We start from the raw sequence: 25,838 nt of genomic DNA on the forward strand, positions 1-25,838 counted from the left end.
CCCCCTTTAAAAAAAAAAAAAAGTAATTTTAAAACATCACTGCCACTTGCTCGCACTCCTGCAGCAGTCTTGTGGGGTGTTTTGAATGGGCATGCTTCGCAGAGGTCCTCACTGGCCAGCATTCTCAGGCCAGGCGTGTCTGCTCCCTTTCCCGGGCACTCGTCAGCTTTGTCAAAAGTGCTTGCCTCTGGCTTGACCCCCACAGCAGAAGTCGTCATAAATCCAGTTCAGAATACATTCAGCCCCCGCATGGTGGCCATCATTTGAAATCCAGGTGTGTGATTTGGTTTCAAGGATCTTGTCGTGCTGTTTCAAATGCAGGGAGACATTTTTATGAAGACTCACATCCAAGACTATTTAAGGGCCTGGTGGCATGTGTCTGTAATTCCTGCAACTCTGGAGGCTGAGGCAGGAGGATCACAAGCCACTAAACAAAAGCAGGGGACTGGGCTTTATACAGGTTATGGGTTGATTTAGTGAGCATGTCAGTTTGGGCACTCAGGAATTTGGGTCTTTGGGCTGGGGGGTTGGTGGCCACCACCTGGAGAGGGTGTATCTGGGTATTAGTGTTTCCTAGAGACCATCACTCTAGGTGTGATGAGACACTTTCTCCCCGCCTACAGCCAACATCTGAAAGGATTTAGCTTGGCAGAGATGAAAGCTATCAGTGCATGGTTTTCTTTTTCACTCCGTTTCCCAGGCCTCACTATTTGGGGTTTTTCATTTTCCATATCTAATGCTAGGCATGTAGCTCAGTGGTAGAGAGCCCTTGGGTTCAATCCCCAGCACCAGAGTTAAATAAACAGATAAAAACATGACTGAATTCTTGGCCTGCTCCAGGCAGCTGGTAGGCTTAGGGTTTTTTTTTTTTTTTTTCCTCCCCTTAATTTTTTTATATTTATTTTTTAGCTTTAGGTGGACCCAATATCTTTATTTTTTATTCTTTATTTATAATTTAATATCTTTATTTATAATTCCTGAGTGCCCAAACTGACATGCTGAGGATCGAACCCAGTGCCTCATGCGTGCTAGGCGAACGCTCTCCCACTGAGCCACCACCCCAGCCTCTCCCTTAATTTTGAGGTAGAGTCTCATTAAGTGTCGTATTCTCCTGTCTCTGCTTCCCCTGTAACTGGGACTATAGGCACATTGCCTATAGATGTTTTTCTTTTTTCTCTTTTTTGCTCCAGAGATTGAATCCAAGGGCACTAAACCACTGAGCCACATCCTCAATTTTTTTTTTTTTTTTTTTTTAATTTCAAGATAAGTTCTCACTAAATTGCTGAGGCTGGCTTTGAACTCACAATTCTCCTGCCTCAGCCTCCTAAGCCGCTGGGATTACAGGCCTGTGCACTGCACTTGGCTTTTTTCCTGTTTTGTCTCAGCAGTCCTGAGTCTGGTCTCGCATCAGAAATTCCAGAGGCAGGCTTTTGCTTCAGCTCCTTCTCGGCTGCCCTTACTACGAGGCTGTGACTTCAGGTGTCTTGGTGCTGAATTGAATCAGTTTCTTTTTCCTGGATAGACGGAGGGAGAGCTGTTTTTGTAGTGTGGTGTCGCAGGGTGGTTTGTGATGCCAGCTCCTCTTGTTGTTCTCAGCTTAGTGTTAACCTGCAAACCCTCAGAAACTCCCAAGTGGATGAGGAGGGTGCTGGGTGGCTGCAGCAGAGAGGGCTGGGGGCCCTGAGGGAGGTGGGGGTCAGTGGGCCAGGGAGCCCGCACGCTGCCTGTGGGGCAGCCTCGTGGTCTGGAAGTCACCCTGACTGAAGGCACCATCTGTGACTGTGGTCAGCTGGGGTGGTTCATCGTCCTGTGTGACCTTCAGCTTACAGAGGGCCTGGCCTTCGTTTCCAGGTCCTCACTTTCTTTGAGATTTTTAACAGATTGTTTTCTTACATTGGGCTTCATCTTACCTGGATAAATGTTGAAATGAAGACCACGTTGTCACTGACTCTGTTTACCAAGGACTTCATAAATATTCATTAGGCAGTTTACATTTTTATATTTTTGTAATTAGCTTTTCTTTTTGAAAAATGTTTACAGATATAGAAGAGTTACAAAGCTGACGGAGATTCCTGTATTTTATGTGGCTTTCCCCAGTGTTGACATCTCACAAACCATAGCACATCTGTCAAAATAAAGACATCGACATGGCAACAGTATTAAGTGAATTATAAACTTCATGGATTTCATCAAGCTTCCCCTACCTTCCCTTTCTGTTGCAGGATCCCACCCAGGTTCCTGTCGTGCTTAGCTGTCACGTCTCCTTAGTCCTCTCTCAGGTGTGACAGTTTCTCAGACTGTCCTTGTTTTTCATGACCCCGGCAGTTTTAGTTAGGAGTATGAACTGGGAATTTGTTGAATGTCCTTTAGCTCAGGTTTGCCTGGTGCTTTCCCATTAGTGGGCTGGGCTTCTGGGTGGGGGGAGAGTCCCCCAGAGGTGGAGCGCTCTCCTGTCACAGCATGTCTTGTGACCTCAGAGTGACTCCTGGGGGGCTTGTTAGCCTTGCAGGTTTGCCCTTGTCCTTCCTTGGCTTCACGTGTGTGTTAGGTGCCCTGACTCCCCACAAGAGGGCTGTCCCTGCACCCCGGCTGCTTGCTTTGTGCCCCTTCCAGGGTGAGGCTCTGCTGCACCTGTCTGTCCGGGTGCTGCCAGGTCAGGTGGAGAGGTGCTGGGGGTGTTCACAGCACGAGACGCAGGATTGGTCAGGTGTTGACCATTTTGGAAGTTGTGAATCTTTATTCCAGTCTCTACTTTTAACGTTTGACATTTTTCATTGAAAAAGAGAAAGAGTAAAAACATCTCCAACGCAGAGCTAGGATGAGTCCCAGACTAGTCGATGTAGGTGTTCTCGTCTCAGTGGCTGCCAGAGCCCTGAATGCACTGGGCTCTTTCCCATGGCCTCTGTCAGCACAGCGTGCGTCTAAACCAACAGTGGGCGGCCCTGCTAGTGGCACTGTATAAGAATATTCCTGAACATCTTTGAGAGTGAAGCATCATTGGTGTGTCACCAGAAAAAAAATTCCAATTAAAAGGAGGTTACAAATTAGTTGGAATAAATTTATAGAAGAAAAAGAAGACCTTATCATATAACATCATGCTAATTTGTTGGCAACATTATCTGAATCTAACAAATTTGGAAACACCTTTTTAAAATAATCTCTGTGGTATTTTGATGCTTCAAACTGTGAGTACATCCTTTCAGTGAAGTAGCAGAGAAACATAGATCCTAGTCCAAGCTCCTGAACCCCAAGACAGTTACTGATAGTGGGGACTCTGTATGAACTGGGAGTGGTTGTGGGAGCCAGATCCATGGGCCTAAGGTCTGGGTTAGCTCACCCTGCCGCTGTGGTTGCCCGGCTGTGAGTTGTGAAGGCCAATGACACAAAATGCATACAGAACAAGCACACTTGGGGGCTGGGCTGTAGCTCAGTGGCAGAGCACTTGCCTAGCACGGTGAAGCACTGGGCTTGATCCTCAGCACCACATAAAAATAAACAAATAAAATAAAGGCATGCTGTCCATCTACAACAGTCAAACAAACAAACTACTCTAGGCAGAACAAGCACACTTGTAGGGTTGAATTTAAAGAAAATGTCCACCGGTATGTGGTCAGTACTTAGCACTCTGAGCGTGCCAGTCTGTCTCTTGATTTGTTCTGCTCATCCAGCAAACTAACACTTGCTTATTCACGAGAATGTCTCCCTCCTGCCTACCTCTGCCTGGAGTCAATTCACATCATTGACATCAGAGAACCTCCAGGTGACGTGGCAGCCTGCTGATTCCAGCCTCGCGGGAGTGGCACGCCCTGGTGGAGGAGCTCCCTGGGCTGAGGACTCTGCCTTGAGTCTAGCAGAGTCCTGACTCTCCCTAGGCTTTGTTTCACAAAACCTCCCACTTGGCATCATGGAGTAAATAGGGCAGAGTGACCACATTTTTCTCCCACATGAAATGGGTGAAAGAGGCTGAAGCCGGCTGTGGGGTGTCAGGCTTTGGTTAGTAGTAACTTTTCAGAGTTCATCCAGCATCAGGGATTTTGTGAAAGCCCTGTGACTTCTCTGTGTCTGCTTTTGGAGCAGGTGGCTCTGAGCCCCTCTGTTCTCTCTAGTGCAGCCTGGCTGTCTGTGCAGGTTGGAGTCAGAGGGAATTCCGCGGCTTTCCTTTCTCCCCCCTCCCACCCTTTTTGTAGTACTGGGGATTAACCCAGGGACGCTTAAACACTGAGCCACACCCTCAGCCCCCTTTTTATGTTTCATTTTGAGACAGGGTCTCACTGAGCTGCCAGGGGCCTTGCCAAGTTGCTGAGGCTGGCTTTGAACTTGCAATCCTCCCGCCCTGGCCTCTTGAGCTGGAGCTGCTGGGATCACTGGTGTGCGCCACTGTGCTGGGCTCCGCTAATTTCTTCACTGTCAGAATCAATGCCTTTGGTCAAAACAAAATATTCAAAAGAAGAAAATCACTATCCATATCACACTTTTCTAGATCTTTGTATTCACACACACACACACAGTGATTTGTTTTTGAATATTTATTTTTTAGGTGTAGATAGACACAATACAATGCCTTTATTTTTTTATGTGGTGCTGAGGATCGAACCCGGGTCCCGCCCGTGCTAGGCAAGCGCTCTACCGCTGAGGCACAATCCCAGCCCCACACACAGTGATTTTTTTAAGAATAAAAGTGGAATCATATTATTTTTAACTGTTTTGTAGCTTGTTCATGTTTAGCTTTTAGTTTCACACATGAGAGATAAGTGTCCTTTGTCTACCTGACACCTTGAGTCAGGTCATTGTCACAAAAGCATGTGACTGCCTACAGGGCCATGTTCCTTGCTTTCTCCCTGTGATGCCTGCTGAGATGGCCGGCATCATGCTTGTCACAGCAGTCCCCACCCCTCAGCAGGAGCCCCAGAGTCCCTCTGGAGCTCATCCAGTCAGCTCCTGGTGAGGTGCCGTCCCTGTATTTTCCTTCATGTGACCTCTGAGCCAGCCCTGCCCGTACCTATGCTTGGTTCCTGGTGGTCTCTGTGTGGACTTTGTGGCATGGATTATGCTTTACGACTCATTGCTGGCCCACTCTGAGTTTCCAGGGGTTGACCGTGTGCCGGAGCCACGGCTGCTGTGCCTGCCCTCCTGAGCTTCAGCTCTGCTCCTCGAGGCCCTCCTGGCCTCTTCTGTGGTTTTGTGCTCGGCCTTTTTGGGAGCTTACCTCAGTCACCAGGAGGTGGGCTTCACCTTTCTCCAGGCCACACATTGTGCCAAGCCCTAGGTGCACACCTTCTCATTTAATCTCAACAAGCCCACGAGGTGGTTATCGAGCTGTCTCTAGTGTAGCGCAAGGGGAATCGGAGGTGAGAGATTTCCTGGTCCCGCAGCTACTCACAACCCCCTTTGGTTATTTTATCTGCTCCACTGTTTCCCACACAAGTGCATGTGGAGGGGCTGCTGGGACCCAACTCAGCTAGTTACTGTCCACATCCTTGCAGGGCAGTGTCTCATCCCAAGCCCAGAGACCACTGGAAAAATTATTTAAAAGACTTCAAATATAATGTACTCCAATTTTAAGTGGCAAAAGTAGAAGAAAGATAAAAGTTATAAAATGAGACACGTTAAGATTGTAGTTGGTAATCTGTAATATTCTCCTTATTTCATGGAATGGAAGCTTTTAGAAGTCAGCAGCCATGCCTTTTAAATCGTACTTAACATAACACCATGCCCAGGCTTCAGATGTATGTTTGTTCCATACCAGCTTGAGGTACAGCATTGAAAATCCCGTCTTGGCATGTGGAGTACTTGGTCTTTTCCCATCTTTCCCACTTCTTTTTCCTTGGCATTGGTCCAAAATGGAGAAGGTGCAAGGGGAAGTCTGGAAGGTCTCGGGTGGTGATTGCATTTATTTACATATTTTTACCTCTCCTGATTTCACAAAGGATTTGAGCTGGTGGTTGTTGGGAATACAGGGGGGAAAAGAAAGAAAGACCGACCTCCTCCTTCCATCGCCAGATCAATGACAATAGATAAATGTTTCATTCTACCAAGCACCTCAGAGATTACCTTGAGCCCTGTCCCACTGTCCCCTTGAGTGTCCCTGGGCTTTAGGGCCCAGGCCACACTGTGCTGTCACACATAGCAGCTTCACACACTGCCACCTCTGTGTGACTGTGGGCAAGCCACTTCCCCCTGAGCTGCATTTTTCCCATCTGAAAATGGGCCAGTGCTCCTATCCTGCACACACTCAACAAATGCCGCAGTCCGGCTGCAGCAAAATAACCGGGGGGTGACGAGCAACTTGTGTACATTGATACAGCAGGAGTGGGAGCCCTTTATTGTAGGACAGGAGGGGTATATATACATTCCACACACCTTATCTTAATTAACATAAACTAGATACAGCAGTCAACCAATAAGGAATCTCCACACTTAATGGCTCGCTGGCGTTACTTCACAAACCACTCCCTGTGGCAAAATGCCAGGCACCATCCTGACTTGTTTACAGACCCTAACAAACAAAGTTGAATTTGATGGTATTGTCCCCTTGCAGGGTTCCTCAACCCCAGTTCACGATGGTATTTTTCATTGTCATGCAGCCCAAAGATCAGCAGAACGATTATTTTATAAAGCTAAAAATGCTTAGTTTAAGCATTTTTTATTTATTCTGAGGGTATACTCTAGGTTATGCATTCTGTAACCCCAAATCCAAAACACTCCAAATCTGAAACTTTTTGAGCACTGTCATGACACTGCAAATAGAAGATTCTACAAATGAAATTTTGTTTCGTGGACAAAATTATTAAAATGTTGCATAAAATTACCTTTGAGCTATGTGTATAGGGTATGCGTGAGACAGATGAGTTTCATGTTTGACTTAGGTCTCACCCCCAAGACCTCTCATATATGCAAATATTCTAAAATCTGAAAAAGTCTGAAATCTGAAACACACTTAACCTGTAACTGTTTTAGTGTTCAAATGCCTTTTTAAAAATTATAAAATGGCTTTGAAATGAAATAATGGGAGGTAAGAGGTTTTTCCTTTTATTAATGCCCTCAGTGGGCAAAATACAGTTGGCAGCCTGTGCTGGCAGCTTTAGCTTTACTTGTCCCTAGTAAGAGATGGTGGTCAGCAAGTTGTGAGCTCCTGTCTCGCCTCTGCTCTCCCTGGAGGAGGAGGAAGCTGTAGCCAGAGAGGGAGAGGACAGCCGAAGCGCAGGGGACGCAAGCCCTTGTTTGCCTGGCTCAGCTGAGCACTCTCTTTCCTGGGACTTGCCCACATGTCTTCCTTGCCCCCGTCCCAGCCCCAGCGTGGCTCCCTGCTTAGGTCTGCTCTGTGGCCCCTGTCATTCCGTGTGGTCCTCTGGGCAGTTGTTCATCTGCCCTACTGTAGGCTCTGAACTGCTTAGGGGCAGCAATGGTGAATTATTGAATCTGTGACTTCCATAATAAAGAGGGTGCTGACTGCAGGTTTTCAGATGGTATTCGCTTCCCGTGAGTGTAGCAGATACCTGAGCTACTCGGCTTATGAAAAGCAAAGGTTTGCTTTGGCTCACGCTCAACAAAGTTGAATTTGATGGTATTGTCCCTTTACAGGGTTCCTAACCTGTTTTTGGGAATTTTATTCCATGGTCAGTTGGCCATGTTGGTTTTGGACTATGGCAAGAACGTGTAGCAGAGCATAGATGCTCACCTGATGGCTGGGGTGCAAATGAGAGAAAGAGGAAGAGTCGAGGGCCCCATAGTTGCCTTTAAGGCTACACCCTCCATGACCTGAAGAATTCCCACTAGGCTCCACGTCTTTAATTTCTGCCATCTCCCAAAAGTGCCACAGTGGGTGGGGACTGAGCCTTTAACACACAGATTTTAGTGGGGACAATCAAGGTCTAAACTTCAGTTGGCACAGTGGTGCATGCCTGTAATCCCAACAGCTCAAGAGGCTGAGGCAGGAGGGTCCTGAGTTCAAGGCCAGCCTCAGCAATTTAGCAAGGCCCTAAACAATTTAGATTCTGTCTCAAAATAAAAAGAAAGCTCAGTGGCACAGTGCCCCTGGGTTCAATCCTAGAACCAAAAAAAAAATCCAAAATTTAGCAGATGGCTGAATTAGAATAAGAGTAAATGAGGGAGAAAATCATGTTACAAAACATTAACATAGCGGGCTGTCTAACTTTTCCTGAAAATGCCCTGAACGCACCATGAACCTTGCTTCTCGAGGTTTCCTTTCTGAACTTAGAACTCCTTTTCCATCTTCAGTGTATTGCCCAAAAGAGGCCTGAGCTTTTCTGACTGCGTGCAGTGCGGCATCTCAGCCACCACGGTGACATCTGGACCACTCAGACGTGTTAGGAAATTAGGTGTTGCTTTTCCTGATGGCCTTTGGGGTTTATAAAATGTGTAAGAAAAAGCTTAGCACACCCTCTCTGTCCTGCGAGTGCGCAGGCGAGCTTTCTCAGGGGCTTTCTGCCTTGATTGTCTGGCAGCAGCTGCTGCCGTCTCTCCCTTCCTTCCTCTTCCCTCCATCTTTGGACAGCTGCCAGAGTGGAGAAGTGAGGTGAGGGACTTCCACTTTGTTTTGCTTTGCCAAAGATAGAACTGGTTCTCAGCTTTGTCCTGGCACCTTCTTTGATAGAGAGTTCTAGAAATCTGGCTTAGTGTACCCCTCTTTATGGGTGGCTGTGGGAGGAGCCCAGCAGGATGGCTCTATTGGACGTGGGGCTGACAGGATTTGAGATTGGTCCCCACCCTCCCCAGCCCGCCCCCAAGACTGACCCATCACAGTGTTTTCACATGATCTTAGTTATTGGTAGGCGTTTTCCAGAATTTAATGTTTACTTAGCATTTGAAGACACAGTCTGCACGTTAGCTTGGTAGCTGTGTGGTGACCGTTGGAGCCCTCCACGGAAAGCTGCCGTTTCTGTCACTTCCCTGGCGTTACCACATTCTGTTGCAGTGACACATCAGAATCCCTGGTGTGTGGCAGAGCGCATTGTCCCAGGGCTTGAGACGCAGTGAGGAACGCTCAGGCCAACACGAGGGCACTCGTTCTAGTCCGTGACTCCGGCACCTTGCGATGCGGTTCGTGGTCAGCGCCATCTCCACTGCGGCAGAAGCAGGGCCTGGAGGGGTCTGGGGAGGGCTTTTCTTCCTGCTCTCCCCCTCTCCCGCCTCCTTTCCCCTTGTCCCCCTCTTATCCCTTTGGTCTTTCTCTTTGAGATACTGTGACAGACAACTAAATCCTCCAGGTGTGGACCTTGACTGGGGGACACACCTGTCCAGATGGAGCATTTCCACGGCCCTCAGAAGTTCCTGGAGCCCTTTGTAGTCCCCGCCCCACCCCGGCCAACAGTGATGTGGCCTGCAGAGGGGTCTTGCCTGGCTTGGGGTTCATACTCTCAGGCAGATACAGCACGTGCTGTTCGCCTGGGGCTACCTTTGCTCAGCAGAATGCTCTTGTGATTCCCCACGTCTGTCACTTGGTAACCCGTCCTTTTTCATTGTTGAGTAGTTTTCTATGCGTGTCACTGCCACACACAGTTGTGGTGTGTGTTGAAGAAGTCCTGCCACTGCAGGGGTATATGCGTGGTCCTTTTTAGTCCCCCACTTCCTCCCCAACTTTCTGTAGGTTTATGGCAGGCAGAGTGACAAGCCAGATTTGGGGCTTTTTCATAAAGGCCTGGAGTCCTGGGAGTCCCTACGCAGTTTGGCTTTTCAGAACAACTCTACGCTGGCTTGGGCAGGCAGTACTGTTGGGATGCTCGCTCTTCTGGAGATGGGGACATTGGATTCCTAATGGCTAGGGCTTTGTAGTCAGGGGCTCCTTCTGGGCTCTTGCGTGGCTTCTGACATCCCTCCTGATGGTGGAGCACCTGGCTCTGCATTTTGGGCTCCTTAAGTTCAGGGACCCGGATATGTGGGGATTGTGGAGGCTGCCCAGGTGGGACTGCCAGATGCCTCCCTCCCCTGTGGCCACTGCTGTGGAGGCGCCCGCTTTGTTCTTACCTTGTTCCGCCTCATCTTGATCTTTAGTCTTGTGGGGTGGGGAGACTGATGGATAGGACTGCAGATTAATAACCCAAACCAAATATAGGCAGAGACAGCAGGGTTGCAGGGTTGAGGCCAGCCTCAGTAACTTCAAAGGCCCTAAGCAACTGACTTGGACCTGTCTCAAGATTAAAAAAAAAAAAGGTTGCAGGGAGAAGGGGGCTGGGGATATGGCTCAGTGGTGTAAAAAGCTCCCTGGGTTCAATCCCTGACACCAGACAACAACAACAAAAGCCATGACCCAGTCTATGTGCCCGCCACCACTTTATGAATACGGTGTAGGAGGCGGGCTGCCTGGTGCCGGGGGCGGGGGGGCGGGCGGAGCTGAAGGGAGGAAGGTCCACTGATGAGTGTGGGCTCTTCTGAGGTGATGGAAACACCGTGCGTTGAGGAGGTGATGGTGCATCCCTCTGTGGGTATGCTAAACACACGGGATTGTGCTCTGTAAATGGTGAAGTGGGTGGCATGTGAGTTAGATCTCAATAAAGCTAGGGAAAAAAAAAAAAGGACTAGGGCAATAGCTCAGTGGTAGAGCACTTGCCTTGCATGTGTGAGGCATTGGGTTGGATCCTGAGCACCGCATAAAAATGAAACAAATAAAACAAAGGCATTCTGTTGTTGTTGTCGTAGTCGTCATCCTCCTCCTCCTCGTCCTCCTCGTCCTCCTCCTCCTTGTCCTCCTCCTCGTCCTCCTCCTCCTCCTCCTCGTCGTTGTCCTCCTCGTCGTTGTCCTCCTCCTCCTACTACAAAAACAGGACAAGGTGACTCTAAAGCAGGGATAGACCAGTAGAGGGACAGGGGGAAGATCATGCTGTATAAATTTTGTCCCTTCCTCACATAACATGCCCTGTTGCCAGATATCCAAATTTCTGACCTGAATGTGATAGAGGATAGTCTTTGAAAGAATCACATGGGCCTGAATTTGACTCCTGTTCTGGCTTGTTAGCTGACAATTTGCTTAGCCTGTCTGTTGTGGATGCCCTTCCTGTAAAATTGGGCTAATAGTACCAATCTTATGAAGTTGGTATGTAATTATTTATTTTTCCTAGTTACTGGGGTTGAATCCAGGGGCACTTTACCATTGAGCTACATCTCCAGCCCTTTTTATTTTTATTTAGTTGTCAAGGCTGGCCTTGCACTTGAGATCCTCCTGCCTCAGCCTTCTGAGTAGTAGTTACTGTAAAATAGCCTGTGAACTTAAGCCATTTCACTGTGTAGCATCAGACAGAGGAACAGCCATGTTAGATCCTTGTCCCATTGTCTTTTTTTTTTTCTTCTCTATTTTTGGGATGGGGATTAAACCCAGGAGCACTTAACCACTGAGCCATATCTCTAGCCCTTTTTATATTTTATTTAGAGACAAGGTCTCACTTAGTTGCTTAGGGTCTTGCTGAGTTGCTGAGGGTGGCTTTGAACTCACAATCCTCCTGCCTCAGCCTCCTGAGCTGTTGGCCTTACAGGCATGTGCCACGATGCCTAATGGTCCCAATGTCTTTTAGTTTGGCTTGCTTAATACTTCTAATGGCTTGAATTGCTACCAGGAGACTTCCCATCATATGATGTGCTGATGTGTGGGCACTAAGCCACTGGATGAAGACCAGGTGATGGATGTCCTGGTCATCTTTAGCAAACTGGCTGGACTTTCAGTTGTTGAATTTTTTTTTTTCCTGCCTTAATCCACATAGTTTGAGTGGGCTGAAGGCAGGTTCTTAGAGAATCAACTCCTTTGGGAAGACTTCCCTGACTTTGCTACTAATTCTGGATCATTGCTCCCTTCCTTTGCAATGTCCCCCAGCACTTGGTACATGCTAGGTTCTAGCATTTATCTGCTGTCACCGTTTTTACTTATTTACAGTTCTGCTTGGCCCACACACCGAGAGCCAGTCCAAGGCAGGGACTTGGCTTCTTCAGCTGTGGGGTGCTAAGTCCCTAAGGACTGTCCCTGGCACTCTTTATTGAATGAGTGCCCAAAGACTTCAAGTCTTTGGTGACAGGAACCAGATTGGAACTGGAAATACCAGCCGAGGTGTTGCATATGGAGGTTACCAGGTGGGTTTCTGGGGTGGTGTTTCTATGCCAGCACTTCCCCCTGGGGGCTGTGTCCCTCCCCAGAGCAAGACTGCTGCCTGAGCCAGTCCTGTCCCCTGCCAGAGGGGCTACTATTCCTCCTGGAGTCCTCTGTTGAAGCGTGGCTGATGTTATTGCCAGGCGAAAGTGCCCCAGCCATGCTGGAACGCTGGGCTGGCTACTTCATAGTCCCACTACCGTTCGTGTTCTTGATTCAGGTTGAATTTAGAGGTTTATTAAGTGGCAGTTGTATTAGAGACCCAGTTCTGATCCTTGAGGAAAGCCAAGATGGAGAAGCAGTGGGTGTAGCAAACTGAGACTCAGATGGCTTACTGACCGGGTTCCAATCTGCACCCCTCTCCCGTAGTAGCTGTGGGTCACGGGCAAGCTTTGTGACCTCTCTGTGTACCCTCAGTTATCAACTGTGGAAAGTCGAGCTGACAATATTTCCTCCATAGGGTTATTTTCACAATTAACCAGAAATAAAGCAAGCACTATATAAATGTTTATTGAATAGCCCTTTGTTTGTTGGATTTTTAAAAAGATAGAATGAGACTCTTTTAAAACAAAAGTTTTTTAGTTGTGGATGGACCTTTGTTTAATTAATTTATTTATATGTGGTGCTGAGAATCGAATCCAGTGCCTCACACATGCTAGGCAGTTGACCTACCACTGAGCCACAACCCCAGCCCCAGAATGAGACTCTTGAGATGATTTTTTTTTTTCTCTTTTGGTACTTAAGAACCCAGGGGGCTCTTAAGCACTGAGCCACATCCCATCCTTTTTTATTTTTTAAATACTTTTATTTATTTTGATGTGTGCTAAGGATCGAACCCAGTGCCTTGCATGTGCTAGGTGTGCACTCTACTACTGAGCCACAACCCCAGTACCACCCCCATCCCTTTTTATTTTGAGACAGAGTCTCATTAAATTGTTTAGGTTGGCTTTGAACTTGCAATCCCCTTGCCTCAGCCTCTCAAGCCGCTAGGATTATGGGCTGATTCACCAAGCTTGGCATATTGTAAAAGATATTTTTTTTAAATTAAAAAAATTTTTAGTTGTAGATGGACACAGTACTTTATTTATTTATGTGGTGCTGAGGATTGAACCCAGTGCCCGACACATGCGAAGCAAGCACTCTACCACTGAGCCACATCCCCAGCCCTTTTTTTTTTTTAATATATTTTTTTATTTTTTAGTTTTCAGCGGACACAACATCTTTGTTTGTATGTGGTGCTGAGGATCGAACCCGGGCTGCACGCATGCCAGGCAAGCATGCTACCGCTTGAGCCACATTCCCAGCCCCAGCCCTTTTTTATATTTTATTTAGAGATAGGGTTTTACTGAGTTGCTTAGCGCCTCAATAAGATACCAAGGCTGGCTTTAAACAGGCGATCCTCCTGCCTCAACCTCCCAAGCCTCTGGAATTATAGGTGTGCGCCACTGTGCCCTTTTCCAATCTTATTGTGAGAAAGTATCTTGCTAGGTTTCCCTGCTCTTAAACTTGTGATCCTCCTGTTGCAGGGTAGCTGAGATTACTGGCATGCATCATTGCGTCTAGCTAAAAACTCTTTTTTTAAATTTACTTTTTCACGGACTGGAGTGTGAACCCAGGGGCATTTTACCACTGAACTGTATCCAAGGTCCTTTTACAATTTTGAGACAGGAACTAAATTGCCAAGTCTGGCCTCAAACTTGCAATCTTTCTGCTTCCGTTTCCCAAGTCTCTGGGATTACAGATGTGTGCTGGCTAAATACTCTTTATTGAAGAATATCATGCATACACAACAGTACCCGATCACAAGTGTGCCTGTGCCTGAACTTTACACGCAGCGTGCACATAACCAGTTCAAGGACCAGAGCACCCTCGGAAGCCCGCCTGGACCTGCTCCTGCTGCTCTTCTCCTGGCTATGACACACGGGGACTTTTGCCTAAGGGGACTCAAGTGCTATGCGGTCTTGTGGGCACATACATCTTAGAATTAGGAAGGATTTCTTTCCTGCCTAAAGTTACTTTGTTTTTTTTTCTTCACTTTCAGTTCTTTCTCAGAATGGAAGATGTGGGGTGTGTTTCCTGTTTTACTCTTAGTAATGACACTTGACTATGTGAGTGCCCTCCCTCTTAGGAGACAGTGTAGGACCCTGTGTCCCCAATCCTATCTCCGACGTCAGGGTTCACATTCATTCTGCTAACAAGCTGCATTGCTTGATGTGTGCAGCATGGAAAGACATGGTGCTCTGTGTGTGGGGCAGTGTGAGAAGAGTGCCCCCAAGCCAGTCCCTGCCACTGGCTCCTCAGATACAGCTGTGCCTTTTTGTTGTTCCTAAGCAGACCTATCCCAATACAAGAAGGGAGGCTGGGAGGATAGTGTAAGTTGGTCTATATACAAGTTGACTTTGGGGCTGGTGTTATATAAATTTCTTTGTCAGACTCCTCCTTCCTGATTTCCCATGGAAACACCAAGGTTTCTGTGGCCCCTTTCAGAAAAGAGCTTTTCTGTGCTAGGCGCGACAGGCAGGCAGGAGCCTGCAGAGCCCTCTGAGAGCCTGGTGCTTTACAGTGACTGCAGCAGTGTAAGGGAATGACCTGATCTCGGCAGCCAACAGGAAATGATGAAATGTGCTGGAGAATTCGGCAGGGAGACGGAGGTCAGACTCACCAGCAGTGCTGGGCAGAGGCAGGTGCGGAAGCTGCTAGCAGTCAAGGGGCAGGAGCCTGCAGGCAGGAGCGAGCCAGCTGCTGGCCAAGTGTGCATTTCCGGAAGGTAGACCTCCTGCAAGACAACGTTCATGGCTGGGTTTTGCCGAGCGACTGGTTTACCAGCAGTCTCACCTTGTCAGCAACCCAGGTAGTTTCGGAATTCCCGGAGGGAAGTGTCCCCTTGGGCCAGTGCTAACCGGTGTGGACCTGCCATCCTGTGCGGTGAGTATGTTCTTGGTGGATAGGTTTTGGACAAACTCAGGAAGCTTGTGCCTTAGCATTTGGGGCTGGCTTTAGAAGGTGTGCGTGTGGCGTGACTTTGCTTTTGGTCTCAGCCTGGCTGCTGCCTCCTGCTGCTGCCTCCGGCTGCACTTTCTTCTTGCCGGGAGCTTGTGGGTTTCCGAGCTCGCTGTACTATAGGCTGGCTTGTCCCTCACTCAGACACGTCATGCTTATCACATGCTGCCAGCGCCTTCCCACCAGCCACCTCTAAGCTGGAGATCCAGAGAGAAAAGGAACAAGGAGCTGTGCAGTTGGCCGAAGTTGCTGTTTCTTGCCTGCCCAGGCTCTGAGTTGGCATGCCACCTGCGCCAGCCCCTTCCCTGTCCCCCTGAGTCAGCGCTTTTTAATTTCCTTCTCAGCTGGACCCTGTGCCCTTGTCTCCATCAGAGGGGCTGCCACCAGGCCCTGTGCATGTCCTTAGCAGATAGTGAAATGTAGAAGTTTTATTATTTTATTGTCTTAATAACGGAGCAGCCTCACACACACATTTTTAACTATTTCTTTTCTTAGATGTCACACTCTGGAATTGAAAAAGCGTGGCTCCCTCTTCCCTTTATGGAGCACTGCAATTCTAATTAGAAGGTTGTTTTTTCGTTTTGTTTTGTTTTTAAATCCCAATACAGAAGTAATCACCACTAAGCAAACTTCACTTATCAGATTACCTGTGGCCATGAATGTCCACGAGGCAGGATTCTGTTGCTGTTCTCCAGAAAACGCCATGCTGTGTGGTCTGTACCACTTGGAGAAGCATGTTTTCCTGCTGGGTTGGTACCTACTGTGATTCGTGTATGTCCAATACTTTCATAGGGTCTCAAAGGAACGGTTTCTAGAAACCTCTGAGGTAGAACGCATCTGTGAGACTTTAATTTGATCCGCCAGTTTTGTCTTTGTTCTTATAGCTCTGCATATTTTTTCTCAGATCCTGACCTTGACAATAAAATATACTGAATTCTAGACCAATTTTAAATGGTACGTTTATGAAAATAATTAAGAGGTTTCTTAACTTCAGAGCCTGCCCTGCAGGTATGAGATTTGTGCCAATAAGTAAAAATAAGCCTCCCTTTCTGTGCTTTTCTTTTTTGTGCAGTATTAGTCCTTTGACTCTCCTCTACCCACAAATTCTACACATTTGGTGGCATAATTTAAAAGGCGGAACACAGTACTTAGCATTGTAGTGGCTGTTGGGATGGGTATGGCCAGGCCCCTCATCTTAACAAAGGAGTGGGACCTCGAGGTGATGTGGCTTGTTCAGGGTCCTCGGCCTGCAAGCAGAGTGAGTGTGGAGCCCAGGTCTCCCACCTTCTAGGTCGTGACCTTTCCACCCACATTATTGTCTCAAGATAGCAGTGCTTGGCTGAGTGACACTTTCTTCTGCTCACTTTTAATTTGTTTCCTTTTCAAATACTCAGCTTTTTGTTCAATAATGATTTCCCTGTAGGTACTGTTTGACACAGGTGTGTACTGAGTACTGTGTGATAAATTATATAGTGCACAGTGGAGTGCTTTTAGTACAAAGAGCATTGAGGTTTTTGCTTCTTACAGATGCATTTTCTAAAGAGTTGTCTGTTTTATAGTTTTTCCTGCCTCTCCCCTCAGTCAGGTCCCCATCAAAGAGGACTTCACTGTATGATTATGTGCTGTATGAGGATGCCCAGCTAAGATCACAGCTTACACGGAGCAGACAGATACTCAGTTCTTATTTGAAAGAGGATTCCTCAGGATGTGAAAGGAAAACCCTGAACTTTTCTCCCCCATTTCTCAGCATTTCGGGTCCCGTAAAGAACTACCGACAGTGCTCAGAAGGTCTTGAGAGGGACTGAACAGGTTAGAACACTGTAGTGGGATGTAAAGAAAGAGTGATTTTATTTATAAGAGAATTTACTCCCAGCTTCTCAGGATCTCTAAAAACAGTCTCTACAGGGGCCTTGCTCAGCCGTAGGTCACTGAGAGCGTGCGAGGCCTGGGGTTCAATCCTCAGCTCTGGGGCTCGCACTCACACAGAATTGCCTAAAAACTGAATTTGAAATCTTCTGGAAATTCAAGTATGAAAATAGAAGTGCACTGAGAACAGTAGGTGACTTCCCTTAGACCTTGGCATGCCTCCCACTGTCTGTGCAGAGCCACCTGCAGCGCCCCAGGTAGATTCATATAATGACAGGCGTTTGTATTTTCTGAAGTATTCAATGCATATGGTGGTGCTTGAGGAGTTTTTGAAACAGATACACTCCAGGAAAGTGGTCATTTTCATACATATTTTAATTGTACTTGAAATTGAATTTAATAACTTTATACCTATTTTAATTAATGAGCTACTAGGATGAAGAGGGATACACGAGCAATATTTTTATGCAACAGGACAGAACTTCCCTCGGGAGTTCTGGTGGGTAGGATTTGTCAGCATCCTTGAAGAAGTTGACTCTTGGATGGTGAACTGGATGGTCACTGCTGGTGGTCAGCAGGCCCTGGGCTGCAGCAAGAGGACTGGGAGCCGCCCAAGGTGCGGCTCAGGTCACTTCCTTGTCTGGTGACTTGTGTCCCCTGCTTGCACTTCAGACTTGCTGCTGTCTTTTCACACATGGGGCAGCATGGGTACTGCTTGGTACCCTTTCTTTCTGTCCCCTAGTTTCTGCCTGCATTAATGTTGTGAGACTTAGAGACGTGAAGGGACAGCGGCTCTGCAGTTATGGCTTTGCTGCAGACAGGAGGTTAAAGGGTAGCCCTGGGGCTGCTGGGGCCCAGACGTCTCTGAGAAGTTCAGCTGTCTGTCAGCACACCATCGTGCCATCGGGGGGGGGGGGTTGTTTGCTTCCATCCCTGCATGGGGCTTCTCTTCAGACCAGAGCTGAAGAAACTTCTCCCCGCACTCTAGGCCTGTGCTTTCTGTATGTAGGATGGTAACTGTAAAACAGAGGTCATTGATTTGAATGAAAGAGTGAGTGGACTAATGACTTGCAGCCTTCTGTCTGTATGGATTTGGGTTGTTGCTGCAGTGCCTGAAGCCTGCTGGAGAAGGCTGTGCAGCTGAGCTCTCTCCCAGCTCGAGGTTTGTCTTGAAGGCACTCTAGTGGTCTCAAAACATTTGCATATCTCAGGACAGGCTGGGTGTCTATTTGATGTCTTCCCCAGCCCTGGGAATCTGGCATACTTTTCTCATTCGACCCCCATCATCCATGTATCATAAGAAAATGACTCTCTGTGTGGATTCATGAAGCATATTGTTCCATTTTGGGAAACAGAATCTAACAAAGTATTCTGAATTTGAAATGTGTGCCGGTGGTCATCACGGTAGTACGGGATTTAAGCTTTCTTTCTTTTTGTTAACGTAAAGCTTGGACTGTGAATTTCATAGTCTCATTTCCCATCAAGATTTGTTCTATAGTGCAATCCTTCTAGGAGTGCAGGGGATGATTTTATTGGAAATGGTTACTTAACAAGACATTAATGTAATTAAGCTGAAATGTTGAACTTCCCTAAATTCCTATAACATACAGTGGTCGCACTAGTTTAAGAAAGTAAATGAAGCACAGGGCAATATGGGGACAGTGAAGTGCTTTTTCTTTTCTGATTTTGGGAAGAAAAAATGGGTGCAAGGCACAGTGGTCTGGTCAGCAGTACCTGTTGACTTGGAAAGCTCACCTGTGGAGGAGGTGAGCTCAGGGTCACTTAGATCCAGTCCTGCCTGTGCAGGAAGAATGTTAGAGCAAGGTCATGAAGAAAGCAGCAGACAGCTTTTAGAGGTGAAGTCTCTGCATTCTTGACATTGAACTCTGTAAGACATTAAATTTATTCTTGGGCACATCCAATAAACTGCTAAGATTGAAGACTTTGAATTGGGATAGCAGAAGTTGTACTGATGGAAATTCTTTGTGTGAGGCTTATGCAAACTGTGATTGTCCCAGCATCTCACTGCCTTTGTTGATGGACATGCTAATATCTGAGTGAGCTCCGTGCTTATTTCCAGCCATCGATTAAGTTACTACCTGGAGGGACAGTCTACCAGGATGCTGGCTGGATGGACTGATTTGTTCATTCATGCACACATACATTCGTTCATTTAATCCATCCATTTGTTCTCTTGTTCACATCAGACACTGCTAGACCCTGGGATCCACAGATGGTTGAGACTGAATTCTTTCCAGGTCTAGTAGCACACATGTAATCCTAGGTACTCAGGAGACTGAGGCAGGAGGATTGTAAGTTTGAGGCCAATGGGGGAACAGAAGAGGGAGGGGAGAGAGAGAAAGAGGGAGGGGAGGGGAGGGAGAGAGAGAGAGAGAGAGAGAGAGAGAGAGAGATATTGAGTTCTTTTTTTTAATGTATTTTTTAGTTGTAGTTGGACACAATACCTTTATTTTACTTATTTATTTTTATGTGGTGCTGAGGATCAAACCCAGGGCCTCACATGTGCTAGGTGAGAGCCCTACTGCTGAGCCACATCCCCAGCCCTGATTGAGTTCTCGTCTATGAAAAGTCATAGACCAATGGGGAGAAAACGTCTATTTTATTTTTTTTAACCCAGTAGTGCGATTGAACCCAGGGGTGCTTTACAATTGAACTACATCTGCAGCCCCCTTTATTTTCTGAGACAGGATCTCATTAAATTGTCAAAGCTGGCCTTGAATTTGAGATCCTCCTGCTTCAGCCTCCTGAGCTGCTGGGATTATAGGTGTGCACTGCAGGGCTTGTGTTGGGATAAGCATTTCTAAACTGCAGGGTGGCGAGTCTTCTTATAGCGCTAGAGGGACCTTATTCTTCCGTGAATAGAGGAGGTCATGGAAGACTTCTCAGTTTGGGGATGAGTTTTGAAGAGAGGTTTTGTGAGGTAGACGGGGGAAGCAGAGGGAACAGTACATGCTTGAGAGTTTGATGTCCTCTAGAGCTGTGTTGTCCCAGTTGAGGGTTCTGGGGCTGCAGCTCTGTGGCTGCAGCTCTGGGGCTGTTCTTGGCTCTCTCCAGGGAAGGCTCCTCCGTGATTTGGATCCGTTCGCTCACTGTGACCTCCAGGAGCCCAGACCTGTGGAGGCCTCGGCCAGGAGGCCCCTCTTGTGCTTCCTCATGTTCATGGCTCCCGCCGCCTCCTCTGCTTCTGGTCTTGATGCTGTGTGTCATCTCCTCCGGTGTGCGCTGTTCCTGCCCTCTCTCTGTTAGAAGTACATCCTTTAGAATTCCTTCTCTGCACATTGGTTTTGGAGATGTGTATTTTACACGCCAGCAGTCTAGTTCTCGAGAGGCCGTGTGACCGGGTTCTGGCGGGCGTGGCTGCTGCTCAGCGTGTTGAATGGCGTGTTCCAGTGCGTGCTGCCCTCATGGCGCTGTTAGTCCAGTTGTGATCTTTTTGAAGGGCGCTGTCTTCTCCTTTGGCTGTGTTCACAATCCTCAGTGAGCCTGGGAGGTGTGCGGTGAACTTGTCTTTGGTGACTCTAATTTAAAGTCTTGCTTGGCTCCTTGGACTTCTGGACTGGATTTAGTGTCTTTCAACTTTCTGAAATATTTTCTTTAAATTCTGATTTTTCCTTTTCATCAATATTTTTTCTTTCTGGAATATCATTAAATATAAGGTAGACTTCACTATTTACTAATAATCTGTTATTTCTCTTTTTTCTGTTACCTCAGCGAGAAAGCTGACTTATCTTCTTATTTATATCGTAGAGGCTTTTTTTTTTTTTTGCAGTGCTGGGGATTAACCAGGTCTTCACATGTGGTAGGCAAGTACTCTACCTCTGAGCTACACTCCTAGCCCCTGATTTCTGCTTTCAATTTACTACTTTGGTGTCTTTAGATGCTCTTATTTTCTTGCCAGTTCAGTGCCACGTCTATTCTTTATTTAGCTTTGAAAGTCCTTCCACAGGAGAGCTACTTAGACACCTGACTGCTGATGACAGCAACGGGGTCTAGCTGCTGCGTGTCTGCGCACCCTGCACGTTGCTGGACTCAGTCACCAAGGTGTGACTGTTGAGTGCCTGTTGCCCCAGTGCTGGGAACTGAGCAGTGAACTGGAGGAGAGAGAGAGAGACGATGTATAAATACATCATCTGGCAGGTGGGAGACGCAGCAGGCTGTCAGAGGCTGGGAAGGACAGGGCAGGCTTTCCTAAGAAGAAGGGCGAGTTTGAGCACCGGCTGCCTGGTGCTGGGTGGCGGCAGACTAAACCTGGAGACACAGAGGTGCCGAGGTCAGCTGGGCCTGTTGAATTTGGGGAACCATCGGCAGGTAACTCCAGCCGAGCTTGGGGTGGGAGCTGGGTGCTAGAAGCAGGGGCCAGATCACAGGGACCTGTGGGTCGGGGTGGGGAGTGTGGATAACTGATGAGCAGCTCTTGGCAGGTGTCGAGTAGCTGAGGCTAAGATGGTGGGAAGTGGCCACGCTCCCGCTGGCTTAGGGTGCATTGCTGGGGTGTGGGCATGAGGTAAAGGGCAGTTGGGATGACCCACCAGGGTGTTCTCCAGAGAGGGGCAGATGGATCGGGGCTGAAGGAGCAGGAAATGGGTTTTAGCTGGTGCCTCCAGGCCAGGGTGTGGGGGGAGCTCAGGGAAGAGTCAGGAGGCCTCAGCATGGGGACAGGTTTTAAAGCCACCAGAGTTTTCTAGGCTTTATTCCTGGGTAATTGTCCACTTACATGTTTTTAAATAAGCTTAAGCGTCCAGCTGTTTAGATGTGGTTTGAAGCTACTTTGCACTGGCTGGCCGTTGGGCTTGTCTTCTGAGTTCCCAGCAGTGGCTCAGAGGTTCCCAGGTTCCTCCGCCCGCCTTGGTCCAGGCCTCCCGCGGCTGCCTCCTCTTCCAGCTGCTCATGTGTCTGCCCGTGCTCCCTGCCAGGGTGCCCGTCTCCCCTCCTTCACTTCCAGTTCCCCGCCATGGGCCTCGTTTTCACTGCCATCCTGGCTCTTAGCAGGCTTCCAGCTCTGAGGGTCATCTTTACAATTATTTTTATTTTTATTATTTATTATTTTTGGTGGTGCTGGGGATTGAACCCAGAGCCTGGTGCATGCAAGGCAAGCACTCTACCAACTGAGCTATGTCCCCAGCCCTAGAATATTTTATTTATTTATTTTTAAAGAGAGAATTTTTTAATATTTATTTCTTAGTTTTTGGCGGACATAACATATTTTGTTTGTATGTGGTGCTGAGGATCGAACCCGGGCCGCACGCATGCTAGGTGAGCGCGCTACCGCTTGAGCCACATCCCCAGCCCCCTAGAATATTTTAAATAAAGAAAATTGGGAGAAATATGTATGTGTGTATGTATGTATCTTATTATTATTATTAGAGTGTGTTAAATATATAATGTTAGAAACAACTTTTGATTTAATATTAATTAAATCAGATTTTTACAGCAAAGTTAATATTTTGTTCAAAATAATTAAACATTTGGGATACAGGTTATTTCTCAGGTCAGTCAGACTGACACGTTTTATGAAGGATCTTTGTGTGTTAGAGAGAAAAGCATTGTCTTTGAGGATAGATAGTAAGCAAGATATTTTCTTCAAGACTTTCCAGATAATATTTAGCAAGACAGGTCTGGGAATCACGCATTGTGTCATAAATGTGAATGTCATTGATTCGCTCCTTCATAAAATGGCCACTGGAAATGTTTATGGGGCAGGTAGCATGTGGAAAACAAAAGTTTTCAGGGGTCAGCCAAGGCACGAGGGCTGCTCGAGCCCTGCTTGCTGAGGGCGTCTGCCCAGTGGAGGGACAGCAGGCCAGAGGGGCGGGCAGGAGTTATGGGGGACAAGGGGGTCGGAGTTAGGGAGCCTGGCATTTCCTAAGTACCTAGTATATGCAGGCTCTCCCAGGGGTCACCTAAATTCCTCATAACTTCCCACTGAAGTAGGTCAGCCATATTTATCCCCGTTTTCGGATAAGAAGGAGGCGGCTTAGAAATTGACCTGCTCCTGTCCCAGGTACCGTGGAGTTCTTGCCGCTTTCCTCATTTAAGGAAAACCTGTGATTAATTTATGCTTTGTTTTAGCATGGTAATTTCAGAATGTTAGTGGGTTCTTTATTCATTTTTCCATGTTACGGGAAAATGAGAACTCAGTTTTCTGTATGGTCACTCCAGGTCCAACCTGGCTCTGTGCTCTGTGCTCTCTAGAGGAGAGCGCTTGGCTCCAGGCCATACCTATGGACGGCTAGAATGATTTCTTGAGAAAGTGGCACCATGTTGAACGCAGAGATGCTCACAAAATAGTTAAAAATCCCGTCTTCGTGGGGTTTGCACGACTTGTTGACTTGGAAGACGCTTGTTGATGGTCTAGCTTGAGAAGTACCTGAGCGGTTCCTTTCCTGTCAGTGATGAGTCGCCGCATGTCTGTTTCTTGCTCTCCAGTCTCCTCGTGTTGGGCTGGGGGCAGGCCTGGGGGACAGGCCGTGTGCTCTGGGCTGGAAGTGCTGCTCTTTTATTGCTGGTTGGTGGGGTGGATGGAGCAGAAGTCACTCTTACGGTGACTTGCGTGACAGGCTGTACCCGTTCCTCGCACCCTGCTATTCATAAGTCTCTGTTTCCTTCTGTCAAAGCCACAGCTTCTCGGGGCTCCGTCCAGGGCCAGCCAGACTCTGAGCCTGGCACTCTCTTGTTTCATCACAGGTCTCTTCCTGAGATACACTCCCTACTTTTCAGATGATGAGTTCCTGCTGAAACATCAGCCCTGGTCACCCTTTCTGATCCTGTCCACCTCCCCATAGTGTCTTTGCAGAACTTTTTCCTAGTGTGTGGCCATGGTGTTGGAGGAGGTTGTGCTCGTTCCCGCCAACCCTGTGGGAAGGCCCCCCCAGGTGATGGGCACCTAGCCAAGGGGGTCATCCCTGTGCTGTGGCTGCTGCTGAATTTGAAGACCCTTATTCTCCAGAGGCCGTGCCAGGTCCCAGAGGTGTGCCATTTTATCTGCACAGCCTCTTAGGCAGATTGGATTCCATTTTACAGATGAGCAGGTATTTTTCTCTGAAGTGCTTGGAACATTAAAAAGTCCCGTCTTGTGAAGAATCAAAGCTAGGGCCGTGGTTGTGGCTCAGTGGTAGAGAGCTTGCTGACCCTGGGTTGATCCCGGCACCACATAAAACTAAACAAAATAAAGGTATTGTGTCCATCTAGAACTAAAAAAAAAAAAAAAAAAAAAAAATCAAAGTAGCAGATTCCAGAGACTGTCAGAGCCTGCATCCCAGCCCCCCGTTCTGTTGCATTGCTCTCTTGCTGTCTCCGATCTCTCATTTTCCACTTTGCGATTTATACCCTTATCCAGAGATGTCCCTCCCTCAAGGGTTCTGCCCCATCAGAGTGTGGGGTGGGGAGGAAGCCCAGAAACTGCTGCCTGTCTGCACGGAAAAGCATCCGCTCCTCCTCTGTGGACAAAGGACCACAGAGGCCCTTTGTGTGACAGGAAGTCCTGCGTCTAGAAGGGGCTGCCTCAGAGTGGAGGGGTTCAAAGAAGCTGGAGGGGTCGACCTGGGGCCACTCTGACTCATGCTGTTGTTAATAGTGCCCTTTGTCTGTCTTGGGAACCTGCGTGGCTCCTCCTTGGCTGCCTCCAGCCCCTGTTCCAGGCGGTCAGCGTTTTTCTTCTCCCTCTTCCCCCCTCACGTTTGCCCCCGTGGAGAATGCCCCCATTTTCTGGCCTGAATAAAGGACAACCTCTTGACCCATTCTATATTTTTTTCCCTTCTACTTTTGTCAAAGATTATTTATTTTCTGATTCTTCTGGGTCTATGTAGTTTTTTTTTTTTTTTTTTTTTTTGGTGCTGGGAATTGAACTCAGGGCCTTGTGCATTCGAGGCAAGCACTCTACCAACTGAGCTATATCCCAGCCCATGTGTAACTTCAGTTTTGGGGGTTTTTATTTTTGGTGCCTAGGATTGAACCCAGGGATGCTTAATCATCAAGCCACATCCCCAGCCTTTGTTAAATATTCTATTTAGAAACAGGGTCTCCTGAGTTGTTTAATGCCTTGCTAAGTTGCTGAGGCTATCTTTGAACTTGCAGTCCTCCTGCTTCAGCCTCCAGAGCTGCGCTATCACGCCTGGCCTTTTTAGGATTTACATGTAGTTCTTGAATGGGAAACTCTGTAGCTTAAGGAAGAGGCACCCACGAGGAAGGTGCATCTGACTGAGAGGGGATTTTCAGGAAGTACTCAATGTGACATAACAGCTGGCCCTGGTGGTGCCCCTCAAAGACTGGCACAAAGGGGAGCAGAGACTCTAAAGTGCAGGGAATAAAGATGAAATGCAGTCCCGAATCAGTATTCCAGTCCTCTATAGCCTTGTCACCTCTCTTGTCACTTTGGGGGACTGTGGTTAGGATGTGAAGACACCCTGAAGTGAGGGGGTCCTAGTGTGCTCAGTCCCGATGCCTGGCCTGATGTCAGGGGAACGAAGCGTGTGCACACGTGTGTGATGCAGGAGGGCTTCTGAGCCCGTGTGGGAGCACCTCGGCAGCACGTGTGGCAGAGCTGGAGGGCTCCCTGCTGTGCCCTCAGTGAGTGGCTGCGTGTGGCAGCCTGGGCAGTCAGGGTGGCTGCGTGTGGTGGCCTGGGCAGTCAGGTGGCTGCTCGTGTCTGTGGGCAGGAGGAGCTTCTGTCTGACGTGCCTCACTGGAGCTGAGATTTTGAGATCTCAGTGACCGTGGGCATAGTGCTCTCCATGTTCAGAACAGGAGAAAATCAAACTGCAGAAACACAGTGTACCCAGCAGGCGGGTTAGAACCGGGAGGAGGGGGCGGTGCGATGGTGGGGGTCAGTGTTCACCAGGAAGGTGAGCGGGAAGGAGTGGGC

General features: G+C 47.9%; 1 protein-coding gene across 5 annotated transcripts in view; it reads left to right on the plus strand.

The window, feature by feature from the left end:
* Pacsin2 (protein kinase C and casein kinase substrate in neurons 2) overlaps positions 1–25,838 on the plus strand; it is a 113,102-nt gene that overhangs the window by 31,910 nt on the left and 55,354 nt on the right. The window contains exon 1 of one of the 5 annotated variants that reach the window (XM_071609419.1): positions 14,786–15,016. The exons of the other annotated variants lie outside the window; for them this stretch is intronic. The gene's annotated coding sequence lies outside the window, so the exon portion shown is untranslated. Of the gene's footprint in view, positions 1–14,785; positions 15,017–25,838 lie in introns of those variants that run through there. 5 annotated transcript variants of the gene reach the window in all.

The sequence above is a fragment of the Marmota flaviventris genome, chromosome 3 (genome assembly GCF_047511675.1).
Source record: "Marmota flaviventris isolate mMarFla1 chromosome 3, mMarFla1.hap1, whole genome shotgun sequence".
Taxonomy (NCBI): domain Eukaryota; kingdom Metazoa; phylum Chordata; class Mammalia; order Rodentia; family Sciuridae; genus Marmota; species Marmota flaviventris.